The sequence below is a fragment of the Strigops habroptila genome, chromosome 3, assembly GCF_004027225.2.
Source record: "Strigops habroptila isolate Jane chromosome 3, bStrHab1.2.pri, whole genome shotgun sequence".
NCBI lineage: Eukaryota > Metazoa > Chordata > Aves > Psittaciformes > Psittacidae > Strigops > Strigops habroptila.
The window spans coordinates 44,564,370-44,577,470 of NC_044279.2; the positions used below are offsets into that span (position 1 = coordinate 44,564,370).

Consider the following 13,101-nt stretch of genomic DNA (forward strand, 5'->3'; position numbering starts at 1 on the left):
ATTCCTCTAAATAAACCGCTACAGCACTTGGCTTTAGTACATCTGGTTAAAAGTAATTGTTGAATTTGTTGCTATCTGTTTGGATGGTTGGGGACTGTAGCCAATATTGGGGCGGTTTCTTTTGATGTTACTGAACTGTACCCAGTATTCTTTTTACACTTCAACAAACTAATTTCTGATGAAGCGGTCATTAAAAGTGCATTTTAAGATATATTCCAAGCATTTTCCAAAGCAACTATTTCAAGCATTAGAATCATACTGCTATGCAAATTGTATTTTAACATAAGCCACAGAAACTGTATAGTCTGTGTCTGTAAAAGTGTCATGAATGTTGCATTGCACAAATGTTCATCTTGCAAAAGAATTTCCATTTGGTATGAAGCTATGAACAAGGAATATAATGTGTTCTTAGAAATATTTTATAGGTACAAATCTTGTTTCACTTGGACAACATGATACATTTTAAATCCCAATTGAAGAAACATTTCCTTTAGATATACATTTTAGTAGCAATACCTCTGCATATTTTATGTACTTTCAGAGATGAATTAATGGAAGGCCTTCACTACTGAGCTTTTCATTGATTTGAAACTGTAATTGATTAAAGTTTCCTATAAAGGAATTATTATTTTCTTATTCTGTAACGGTACTTATAGTGTAATGGAGAATTAATACTGTTAATGAGATCAGAGATATACTGCTTTACAAAAAGGCCATTTTCATTTATTTAGTGTTAAACACACATTTAAGTCATTTTCACTTTTTTCATTAATAACGTAGTATAGATACATAATATATGCTGGTAGTATGCAATATTTTTTCATGCAGAACATTACAACAAGACTCTAAAATTGAAATGTAGGTATTAAAATTTTTATGCTGTTCAATATTGACTCTTATAGCGAAGCTGTATACCTTTTACAAGTTTCACGTAATCTAGATCTATGTGTGATAGATAATTTTACAAGGAAATGCAATTAACTCAAATATTCTAATGAAAATGTACAATCATGCAATGATATCTGTGTAACTTTAATGTAACACTTTGTGTGCTTTCTATAATGTACATCTTCCAACTGCATAGCTTTACAGTTCAATTCTTATCATGTGCAATACAGAAACATGTTAGCAATTGTTTGAAATTTGAATATAGGTTTGTGATGTTTTGAAGTATGCACTGTAGATATTTTATCTGTCCTATGCATATAAAAAAGGTAGAAATACTGATTTTTTTGCAGTTGCTTTTACGTATATATATGTATATATTTTTTTCTTATATTCCTGAGAAAGGCTGCATACAGAGATACTATTTTTAAATAAAATTTTGTTTACATGGTATGGTAGAATAATTCTTCCTATGCAGGTTTATTGCCAGGTTAACTAATCCAACATGGTTATAATTTCATAAATACTACTTTTGTAGAATCCTGTAGATAACCCAGTCCAGGTAACGACATAAAGAAATCCAAGTGGCCAACCAAAAGAACAACTTCATTTCACTTTCACAATCATTATTAAACAAGAAGATTATGAATAACTTTAATTTTTTGAATGGTTTCTAAATGTAGATTTAGAATCTACATTAGATTCTAAATTTAGATTTAGATTTAGGCTAAGAAATATATACTAAGAAATTGACTGCGGAAACTCATTTTCCTAAAGCACTTGCGTGCTTTTTTTTAATGAATAAGCAGCAAGCTCAGTAGTTTTAAATTTATGAAGAGATCAGAGGTATCTTTTGTCAAGAATAAAATTATCTTTTTTAAAAGGAAGAATTTAAACACTAATGTGTATTTCAAAGTTAAACTTACTGAGAATTCGCGTTAATAGTTGATGTGTATTTTGTAAGTGAGAAATTAGAAGTGAATGAAAAAAAAAGGAAGCCATGTGCTACTGAGGCAGAAAGTTCTGATTTAACCTACGAATGACCTGGCTTTGTTTGTTCAGATGACAGTTCTAAAAGTGTGCAGAGAATATTCCCTTTTAATACAGTTATTTGCCGCAAGCCGTGACCTCACTGCCTGTCAGGGAGCAGGTCTGAATTGGCCCTTTCTCTGATATCGTGACATTGCTTCTGTTGCCTCGATTGTGACCTCTGATTGCATGATACCCCTGAGAGTTCAATTTAATAAGCGTGACTCCTGACTCTTAGCCAGGTCTGCCTTCTTAGGTTTTGTCAGACTCTACTTGTAGTCTGGTCTACATATGCTAAAACACACATATGCTAAAACACTGCATAGGCTGTCATCATACTATGTGAGTTGTGTGCACTGTATTTAAAATTCCCTTTCAAACATATTTCATTTATTGCAAACAGAAATATTTATAAAAGCTTAGTTGGAATAAATTTTAAAAGTTGCTACTTCCACAATTATGGCTGCTCAGGATTTTTGGTTTTTTACTTTTGTACAAGTAGTTACTATTATTGCACTATATTACTATGCATGCATGTTTTCCATGCATCATACTAATTCCTTGCTTTGAAATTTGTTTTATTTCCCCTATGAGTGTTATGTGTTTCTATGACTTCCCATCAACAGTATGTTCATTATAGAATTAGTAGGGGCAAATCCTCTTTTTTCATTGCACATTTAATACAGTTGCACAAGGAGACGGTACTGGTGAGCACCCAGAGCACTGAGATGTAGTTATTCAGTCAGGTGAAAGCTGAAGAAACTGTTTGGAATCCAGGAGAAGGTGAGTAGAACTAAGACTTTTAAAATATCATTGAAAATTAGATATCTTGGGTTTACTGACTATTTTGCTACATCATTGCATTTTCTCCTGTTTTCGTCCTTTTCTAGCCAGAATCCTGAAGGAGAGTCTATTCAGAGATCTCGCTGCCTTGAGGGTGGTGATGCTATTCAGACATTTCTCCAGTTCTAGTATCCCTTGATGCATTCACTGAATCAGAATATGGAGAAGTTCAAAGATCTGAAAAAAAGTTTCAAGAACCATGGTACAATTTACAGACAAGTTTTTGTATTTACTTATATAAGTTTTTGTATTATTGAATATACATATACCTTTTTCTAGCCTCTGTATCAATACCTCTAACAAACTACCTCTAATCAATGCATTTAGTTTTTCAGAAAAGCAGAAAAATCTTGCTGAACAAAATAATGCTGTGTGCTCACTTTTGTAGTAAAATGAAAGAAAAATCTGTAAATATTACCATTTCATTTCATATTTCTCTATTTCTTCAACTGTTTTATAGAATTCTGTTCACTTTTTCACTCAAATTACTCTGTATTAAAATTGCTATATCTTGTATGGAAATGAAACTGTATTAGAACCTTTTTTAATAAAACAAGTTCTCTGATATAAGGCAAAAAGCAGGTATTTTCTTATTACATTCAAATTTGGCAATGAAATTCTGTTTGTTCTTCTTAATGACAGTGACTGTTACAGTGGAAGTAAAATCTTGGTTTGGACAATTAATTTTTTTTTTAATTTTTTTTTTAATTTTTTTTTAATCTTTGTGACAAATTCACATGTAAGATAATACAAGTTTAATAGCCTAATTTAGTCTATAACATTGTAAACCACATAATATCTGTTTCCTTCTTCTGGTGTAAATAGTATAAGATTAGCTACTGAGCTTCCTTGATCTGAAGTGAGAGTTTGCTTACCTAATTGGAATTTATGGGGTTTCTCTCCATTCTGCATCAGACCTGAATGCCCTGTAAGTTCCTGTGCGATTTGCAGGAGCTTAGATAATTGGCTGCAAAAAAGCAAAGTTAGGAATGGACAATTGTTTTACCTGTTGTTAGGCAACAGGTAAAACAAATCACACTTCTAAGTTAATTAGTTATGGCTGTCTTGAAAGCTGTTGCAAATATAAACAGAATACACATGAAGCAAATTCATCTATTCAGAACCATCATGGCATTTAACTTATTCACTCTGTTTCAAATAAATTTTATGTATATGTACATAGAAACATATATGTATATGTCAGTGAGTTGGGGAGTTTAATAGCAAATTTAGATGAAAAGTTTAATTAAAAAGAAACCCTAATTTAAAAACACCTAGTCTAAGAATAAAATATTTACAGTCAAGCTTAAAGAAGATTAAATTATGTTCAGTAATGGAACAGAGTTTTTTTGTTTTCTTCATTTTCTCATTAAGAAAAAGAATTTGAATGAAGGTCTAAACAAAATTCTATAGAAGAACAGGAGGAGTCAATGCTAATTTATTCCCTTTTCAACTCTAATTTCTTTATTCAGTAAGGTAAATCGTTCAAACCTCTGCATGGACAGAAGAAACTGTGTCAGTGTAAATACAACTGATCCAAAATCAATATCATTAAGTCAATTCAATTCCTGTGGGGCTGAATACTCTTGAATATGAGTTGGTTTCTCTAAAATTATACACTTCTTTCAATTATTGCATTTTTCATGTGTTTACAAGCTGAAAATTTCAGTCCAATAACTCAAGAAATTTATTTTAAGAATCTATAAAAATGCTAAGTGCTTTGAGGTGTATGAATTAAGAATTAACCTGGAGCAATTTGTAGGCAAATTGTGGCTTGAGGTATTTTGATTCTTGGTTTTTTGGGTTTTTTTTACCTGGAATTCCTTTGTTGTTTTGTTGTTTTGGGTTTTTTTAAATTTTTTGATCAAGCCATAAGACACTGAAATTTCATATTGTTATTTTCTTCCATGATGTATAAACCATTTAAGTATAACTCAATAAGAAGAATTAGTACTTTAATGTCTATATTTGTTTATAGTCACTCAGAAGTTTAGTATTTATGGTTATCCTTAATCTGGGTATAAATATATAAGAATTGTACACACTTGGGTATTAACTCGCTTTAGATGTAAAGTCTTAAGAACCATGTCTATCTGAGACTTTTTTCCAATTTAATTCAATGAGCATTAAATCAAGCCTTGTTTATACAACATTTGGCATAATGACAGGCCTGATCTTCCGTGATACCTCTGGGTTCTGCTATAAAGTAAATTAAACAGCAGCCTTGGGCTTAGTCTGTGTAGACTTTCTGTGTATATTTGACAACATAGTTTGCTGTTATGCATTACTGCATTGACAAAATTGTGAATTGTTGTCACAATATGTTCATCAAATACCAACAGGTATTTCAAGTCAGCATTCGAAAGCATCCCATGCAAAATAAAACACTTTTAAATTGAAAATTATATGTATACATAATAGATAAAATATATAACCAATTCATAGGCATTCATAACTGAACTACGTATTGATGCTAATACAATAATTTGATTACTTGACCTTCAGTGTTATTCTGCATTGATAAGTACCAGTCACATATGGCACTCGTGTACATCATGTGTATTGATGAACATGAGTTATAAACAAGTTCGTATATTATTCAGATAACTATCTAGAAAAAATGTTTATTCTCAAGAATAAACAGAACAAAGATTATTTTTAATGTACATTCCCAAGGTGTGATACAAAATTATTTATTTTAATTATAAAAATGATGAGATGACTATTAATGTGGTGTAAGCCAGCTTTACTGACTAACTTCATGCTGCTCCTGAGTAATGACTTTTTTTTAATACTTGGCGTAGGTATCTTCTCAGATTTTTATTTTGAATTAATCTTCTATTGGGTTTGGATTTTTTTGTCCATTTCTTGTACTTTTAAGTCCTTCAATACAAGCAAAACCTACCTTAATAGTTGTCACACTCAATAAAATTTATTGTATTTTCTATTTTCTGTCCTCCTGATAAGGGACAACATTGTAGTTAGACCTCCTGTGCCCTTACATAATTTTCCTTTATATTTGTTTTTTTGAGAATTCCTTTAGAAGATTTGATGTCTTAAATTGCTTTTGCTTGGTTTATTGAATTTAGAGAAAGGTATTCCTTTGGCTTGGGCTCCATATGAAGTGATAATCTTTCTTTTCTTGTTTGGGAATACTATTTCATTACTGAACAACTAAACACTTCTGTTCAAGTTCTTAATTGTTTCTGTCAGATAACCTCAAGAACTGGGAATGTATAGAAATAATATCTATCAAAAGACTCTGTAAAAAAATGTTTTGATATCATGCATCTCTTAATTTTCTCCTGAGCAATATAAAACCCTTTCCTCTCTTCAGCAGAGAACATCCATCATTAGGGGGGGTTCGTTAATTCCCAAAGATTGTGAGAAGAAATAGAGATAGGGTCTGTACTAGGCAGATTTGTGGGATGAGGCAAATCATGCAAGAATGTAGGTGGTAAAGATAAACAAAATAGGCTCAGAATACTTCCATTTTATTTATTCCTTATACTTCATAATGAATGACTGAGCATGGAAACACTGAACACACTATTTCAAAATACTTTTTACACCTCCTTGATTTCTTTGGTTCAAAGATCTCTGAGTAACTCTTGGCTATATTCCAAATTTTCTTCTCAAGTTTGGTTTTGGAAGGGGGTTTTGTGTTGGTTTTGGTTTTTTTTTCTTTTTTAAGAAAGAAACAACTTAGTTTTTCAAACGCGAAGCTGTTTTATGTTGTTTCCCAACCTATACATAAAACAAGTCTGCCCTTGGGTGGCTGGACTGAGAAATGTTGATCTGTTCTTTTTAGTTGTAATGCAACTTCTATCTATTTAAGTTTGGGGAACCTGAGGGAGCCATGTGTGTGTCTGTGTGCTCAGGCAGATGCTGAGATACTCAAATTTTCTCTCTATATATGTATTCTACATCCTATCGGTTGTCACTTCTTATACTTTTATTCCTGAGTAAAATACAATCTATCGTCACTTTTACCATTAATCCAATAAAAAAATTTCTCACTATCCTAACAGTAATGCTGTTTATTATACTATTACCACAATGTATAAGTCCAGCGTACTGGGGCTGAAGAGTCTGATGCTTGGGTGCCTTCAATACTTGCCTGAGTACAAAAAAATACCCAGAGCAGTTGATACATGGAGTCAGTATCTACACAGCATTTAATCAAAAATTTAATAAATGCAAAATCATAGACTTACTCACCAGAGCTCGATATTTGCATTTCCACTCTTGGAAGGTTTCAGAGAAACTAGAATCTGAAGCTTTCAAAATGTTTGTGCAGCTTATTCTTCTGCATTTTCTTCTCCTTTTCTTCTGCTGTTCTATGGTGAAGAAAATCACATGGGCTTTGTCATTCACTGAGATTAAAACAAATAACCATAACTATATTTTTAATTCCAGTATTAAATAACTGCTGTAGCATTCTGAAGAAATAAACCATTTTTTCTGAATATTTCATTCATACAAATATGTTTGAACAGTAGTCTACAGAACTCTAAACAAAATGGTTTAAACTGTACAAAATTAACCAGTCAAATGGCAGAATATTGTTTTGGTTTCCAGCTTCTTAAAAAAATAAATAAAAATATATATATATATGAATAACTCTTTATTTGGTGGATAGGGAATCTCATCTTTATTAAAGAGTGTGGACTTGTATTAAACCAGTTCACTAATGTTCCTTTTTTTTGTTTTTCCCATCTCTATGCCTTTTTAATTGACTCGAGCAACCTAGTCTTACATTATTAATGTTATTAGCCCTACTCTATTCAATCCCTAAATCTTGCTCCAGATGGATCTTAAAGTTCTTATCCCAAGATTCACTGCCTGAATCAGATCAGAACAGCCATAAATTAGCAAAAAATTAAATCAGCAGTTGCCTGTGTGGCAGCTTCCTGTACACACCTCGGGTGAAATATTTCTTCAGATTTATAGGTCAGTTCCGAAAGGTGAGAGAGACATATATATATGTGTATATATATATGTGTGTCTTAGGAAATATCACTATATGAGACTGATATTGTTCTGTAGGAAGTTATAGAAGATAAATGAGAAACTGTGTTTAACATAAATGGAGTACAGAAAGTGGTGACAGCTCATAAAAGTTGTGAAAGTTGGATAAATTGGAGGGAACAGTGTTTAATGCTGCTTTGAACTTAGTGCCTGGAAAGTGAAGCTTATGAAGTAATTCAAAGGGAAAAGAACCATGTTCATAAGAAGAGTAAAAGACAAGCAATTTAAGATGAATTAGTTGTTTGCAATGTATTTCTGTGATCAGATGGCTGCAGTGGAAGAGATTGAATAATCTGGAAATACTGGGAGAACTTCATTGACACTATTGTGATTTGAAGAGAGAAATAACTTTAAATAAGGTGTCTTAAAAGTACATCACTGAAGATTACATAAGACTTGGATTTGCCTCAGTGTGGAGAAAGGAGCAAATTAAGCATAAACAATAAGAGGGATAAATACTAATTACTACTGATAAACGGTAGTGGTGGTGTATTCTGCAGAGGCAGGAACAAGTAGCAAAATAGAAAATAATGTGTGGGAATGTCCAAGTTTGAAATCCTGTTTTCCTTGAATTCAGAAGCTGAAATTTGTACAGTTTCAGTGGTTTAGAAATCTCAATGAGAGTGTTCAGCTTTTGCATAATCTAATAATAAGACATCAAAGAAATAACACAGAAAGCAAAGGCTGAAGTATGGTAACCACTGAAGCAGAATGAACTAAGTGAATGAAGCTTTATTACTCATGTTAATCACCCAGAAATAGAGCAGAGTGTAAAAGACAGCAAAAATTAGAAATGAAAACAGGGAGAAATAGGACAGCCAAAATAAAGACTATAGTCTTAACTGAGAGTATGGTGAGTATCTGGATTCAGTGAAGGAAGAATGGTGTGAGGGTGAGGTCAAGGACAGTCATCTGGTGAAAGGAGATGGTTACAATAGCAGATGAAGAGATAGAGAACAGAAGAAGATTTGCAGATGGAATAGTAATATAGTAGGCCTTATTTATAGTCTGAAAAAATCTGAAATACCTGGTAAAAAGAGACACAAGTATGGGGAGGGGGGTGGATTGAGGGGGGAAAACCCTCCTTTTTTTTTTTTTTTTCTTTTACTATTTGGTTTTCTATTTTTTGAAAGACATGCTCTTGTGGATTGTTCAAAACTCCCTGTTCATATCTCCCTGTGATGTAATCGATAAAGCATTTTTAAGCATCAAGAAATTTTGTAGGTCTTAACCTTGGTGGTATTCTTGTGGGAAAAATCTATCTCCAATCTTATTCAGCTGTGAACTCACTGACACCGCTATAACTATTTTTATTTGATTCATTCTGGTCCTAGAGATGGAGGTTGATTTAGTCAAAAGTTACTCAGATGAAAAAGTTACCTCTACAATTAACTAATCTGTGCAGTATAGCTATGTTATAAACAAGTTTCTTGGATTTAAGGTAGAAATGTACGTGTTTCACTGTTTGAAAATTCCATACCTGAGTTGTAGGTAAACAGTGTTTGAAGATACTATAATTTTAGGTGAAAAGAATTCCGTATCAATTACTGCCACATGATACTAACACCTGTCTGGAAGTCTTATATATATTGGTAATATAGATGTATTCACTGAGTACCTGTGAATATGCTAAAAACCACTCTAAATACCATTCTTTTTCCAAAACCATGGGGGTATGTAGTGTGCATTTGGGCATGTAGTGATTGCTATGTAATGCTTAGGTGTATTTAATGTCTTCTGACAAGTAGACTTCTGACAGATGTGTCAAGTTTTTTCTGGAAGTGAAGAAATTCCTCTCATTTCTCTTACATTCTCTGTAAGTTTCTGAATGGTTTTGAGGGGGGAGTTGGGGGATTGTTGTGGAGTTTTTATTATTGTTATTTTCCTGTCTGTTTCCAGATTCTTCAGTTTCTTGCCTTGATCGCAATGTGATTACTTATGCTCTTGCTTTCTATGATGAGTGTATTATACAGATTAAGACAGAAATAATGCTGGGTTTTTTTATTGACTAACATATGGAGAAAAATGTGATAAAATTTTGGATTTTAGGTTTTGATTTCAAGATTATTTATTAATATGTGTTATAACATAACTTTATAGAAGACATGAGAGATTATAAAAATTCTCACAGGTTATATATAATTTTAATTTTCATTCGGAATAATATTTTTAGATAGTTTGTACAGTCATACGCACTCACACGCACATGCCCTCATAACATACATTGCTGGCCAGGAACGTATGCCAGAATACTAACAGATCAGAAAAATGTCAATGTATTAATAGCATAGGCATTAATTTTATAACCAAACTCAGCTACTTAATTCTTATATTAAAAACACCATTTCCAGAATACATATTGAGAAAATTAACTCTGCTCACAGATTTTTATATTAAAGGAGGAAAACTTAGAATGCTGAAGAAATTCCAAGCCCTTCTTTCGCATTCTTTATCTTAGTTTTCTTAGTCTTTTATTTTATTTGTATTGTACTCTGTACAAAACAAGTTTTGAAGTGAATTAAATCACCTTCCAAACACAAAATTCAACTGTGAAAGGTTGGATACAGTGCAGACTTCTCCACACATTTCTCTGTTTCAAAAAACATATGACATAATAAAGTTAAATAATCTTTTATCTTCCTATCACCAGCAAATACATTTATAAAAAAAAAAAAAAAGAAAAGAAAAAGAAAGAAATCACTGTGTTGAATCAGGTTCTTCAGCATCCTCTAGCATATAAATTGGCAAAGAGTTGAGTAGCTAACTGAGATTTACAAGAATCGGGAACAGTTTTTCCTGGGCATAGAATCTGAAAACTTCAATGAAGAATCTGAAAGATCACCCTGAAAACTGACATTGTGTAACCATCTTCCTTCTTTTTGTATACTGGCTTGCTGTTAAGAACCCTTGCCCTAGCACTAGGGAACATGGGTATGAGGTACTCTTTAGACAGTGGGAAACACAGGTTTCAGATACTCCTTAGCGTGGTGAGATTTGAATCTCCAGCTTCCACATGCCAAGGTATTCTTTTTTGGTATGTTTCAATCCTTTTTTTAAAGCTGACTACTACAGCTGAGGGCACAAGATGCATCAGTCTTGAAGAAAATTATCTCTAGAATTTAGGGCGCTTCACCAGAATTAGTTCACAGGTTTAGCCCTTCTCCTTTAACTCACGTAATGGATTATTCAGAGATAGTCTAATGTACATAAGTAGTACCCATATTTTAAACTGAACATGAGTCGGCTGTCTCAGAGCGTGCCCAGCAAACAAATTGATGTTTTATGGAGATGGAGGATGACATTTTTCTAGATCCCAAAGTTCAGGTTCTTACAGATTTTCATGGTGTTTTGCAGACCTAGAAAATAATTTTATGTTTTCCTGAAATATTCAATTCCAAGTACATTTCAGGTGCCCAGGCTCTTCTGAATAAGTTCTGTCTTCTTAGATGCCCAGATTCTGTAGGAAAATGGCAGTAGGTGCCCCTGAAAGCTGCATTGGATCTGGCCAGAGTGCGCAGTATGTGTGTATATGACTAATTGGCAGCACCTAAAAATCATTACTGTATTAATGCCAAATGTAAGACTATTCCAATCTTAAATTATTAACGTGTGTGTCAAGTAAAAAAAATTTAAAATGTCAAAAAGATTGAAAGCTTAGAAGTGATAATCTAATGAGGGTATGATACTTTAAATATCTCTGAGATTAATTTGGGTTTTGGTGGAGTTGTGCCTTCTTTGATCTATTGCTTTTTTCTTTGATATTCTAAGAGTTGTCTGGGCTTAACAATTAAAGATTATAGGTCTGATCCATTTCAAAGATGCAGAATGCTTACCGCTCTTTAGAACTGTGGAATTTGTGAGTGTTAGTACTTCTACAAAATCAGGTCCAGGTTTTTTAAAAAACCCAGAGCCCTAATTTAAGAAAGATACCAAGCAAATGCATGTTAATGATACTGATATGCCACATCCTCAAGCACGTGATGTTCAGAAGTGGAGTAGAAAAGTGATAATTCTATGGTTTAATTCATAACATAGCATTTTTTTCATAAGAATTAAAAAGAGAGATGTTGCTATTAAAAAGTAAGAATATGGGTATGTTCCAAATAAGAAAATAGAATACAGAGTTCTGCAGCATTGTTAAACAAATTATTGAACAGTATTTGCCTCTTTGAGAAAAAAAGCCACTATTACCACTAACATGGAACAAGAATACTCCATTTACTAGCATATACAATTTTAAGGAAAAAACCTCACTACTATGTGCACTTTTATCTTGGTCCCTTTCTTGTTTGAATAATGATTCAATAATTAGCATGCAAAATAAATAAAAATAAATTTAAGATCAAATTTTATTAAATAAAACCAGTTGTGTTTCAGACGTAACTCTGTCAAAAATTCAAACAAAGGAAAGTTATTAACAATCATTTTGGAAACATAACTGGCTGAGTTAAAATTATTCATTTTTTTTAAAGTTTATTCTTAGCTTATTGTGTGTACATCTTCTTTTGACCACCACTGACACACAGACTCAGACATGAACTTCCAATACTGGATTTAAATCCCTACATTAATTTCCCTTTTAATGGAGGAAAAGGTAACAAACACTTAGTAAATGCATAAATAATACTGATCCTTTTAATATGAAGATGTATTTCTCCTGAGAAAGATGGTAATACTGGACCAATTTTTCTGTAAATACAGATAAGAAAAGTCCTACAGGTAATTTACTGGGGACTTATTCCTCATTGGAGAGCATACACAGAAGGCTCGATCTCCGGGACTGCTCTTATGAAGTCATGCAGTCTCCATCTGAAGAGCTGTAAGCGTACCAGTGTAACTGCAGACTTGGAACCTATAAATTTTTAAAATGTGAAGGTCTATTACTGAACCAAGAATGGGGGAAGGCAATATCATAAACTTAGAAAAGAAGAAATGGCTCCCACGTTAATCAAGGAAGGTGATGATCTCTGTACTTGACCTTTTTAGACAGCCCTCACAACCTCATTTGGTTAGATACAGTGACTGTCCATCCAAGCTTTTCATTTTCTGTCTTCTTAAAGAGGTAAATGAGAGATCTTTACATCATCTGAGGATAAATTCTTCTGCCCAAATTCTAGTCTGTGTGTCACTAGCAAGACATATATGACTTCATATTCTGGACCAGGACCTCGCTTAATTTTAATAAGCTGGGTTTGTCAGTTGAACATGTTCAGCCCAGGTAATTGCCTTTTTTTCTTTTGTAAAAGGCAATACATTCACGTCTATCTAACTGGGGAATCTTAAAAAATATATTTTAAAATAATAATGAAAGAC

At 32.7% G+C, this 13,101-nt stretch overlaps 1 protein-coding gene across 12 annotated transcripts in view; it reads left to right on the top strand.

Annotated features, from left to right (window-relative positions):
• Nucleotides 1-13,101, top strand: part of LRRIQ1 (leucine rich repeats and IQ motif containing 1) — a 127,434-nt gene that overhangs the window by 80,362 nt on the left and 33,971 nt on the right. The window lies entirely within an intron of this gene.